Raw genomic sequence first — 1274 nt, 5'->3', positions numbered from 1 at the left:
TTTACCCGAACTAAACCTTCGTTCTCCAAAACCCACCCAAACTTTTTGCTCGTCTCTCCATCTCCCTCTCCCAACCAGCTGCCGCCCACAAGCCACCCACAAGCAGCATTGACAACCAGTTACCACGTCAGCCGAGTTGGACGCTGGTAGGCCGGATAGGATAATAAATCTTCAAATCTCAAATTAAATCCTCTAACACCATTGAAAAAAATAACTCCTTAATAGCAAAAATCTAAATCTTATAAACTAAAATCACCAATTACAATATTAATTTATTCATAAAATATCTCTAAAATAATTATTTCCTTCAATATATATATATATATATATATATATATTTCGGAGTATTACACTTAGTCACCCACATGGGCAAAAGGGGTGGACGGGCCACCCCAAGGCCTTTAAGTTTTTTTTTTTTTTTTTTTTATTTTGTTTTTTTTAGGGCAAATGATATATGTTATGTTTTGATTGAGTTAACGTGGCGATCCGTTAGTTTTTTGGATGAAATATAGACAAAGGTACTAACTACATATTTACCTATAAGAAATTTACCATCTATAATACAAAATGAAACCCAAGTAAAAAAATAAATAAATAAAGACATTAAATCCCAAGTGCTAAAAAGGTATTTAACCTTTTCTTGTTACATTTTTTCTGTGTAGAGAAGGGAATGAATTATAACAAAACTGTTATGAAGGTTATACGTTTCTCTGTTTGGGTTTCTCCCCTTTTTTGTTTTCTCCTTTTTTTGGGTTTTGTTGTTTTTTAACATTCTCTTGTATACTTCTTATGTCCATGACAAAATAAAATAAAAAATAAAAATTACCAGGATGTGTTTGGCAACACTTTCTCCCTAAAAAGTCAAAACATTAGCGAACAATTTAGGCCCATTACTTTGCATTTCTCCTAAAAAAAGTGAAAATCATTTACTAACAATAACTTTTTTCTCACAAAAAATTCAAAATTCATTTCATATATATATATACAATTCTTATTACTATTCTAGGAAAAAATAAATGGCAAAAAGCTTTGCCAGTCTGCATAATGCAAAGTAGAAATTCATCACCTGTCATAAGTAGCGTGTTGTGCTTGGTAGTTTTCTACCCAAGTCATAGACTTATCCCAAAAGTATCAAATTATAAACAAAGTGATCATTTATGGTAAAAGTTTAAACTACTCTTATAGGCAACTGTACTAACACTTGGGCACACTTAAAGGTCCGTTTGGTAACAAACTTTACAAAAACATTTATAATAATAAAAAAAAAAAAAAAA

Source organism: Corylus avellana, chromosome ca2, assembly GCF_901000735.1.
Source record: "Corylus avellana chromosome ca2, CavTom2PMs-1.0".
Lineage (NCBI taxonomy): Eukaryota > Viridiplantae > Streptophyta > Magnoliopsida > Fagales > Betulaceae > Corylus > Corylus avellana.
This window is presented reverse-complemented; position numbering follows the sequence as displayed.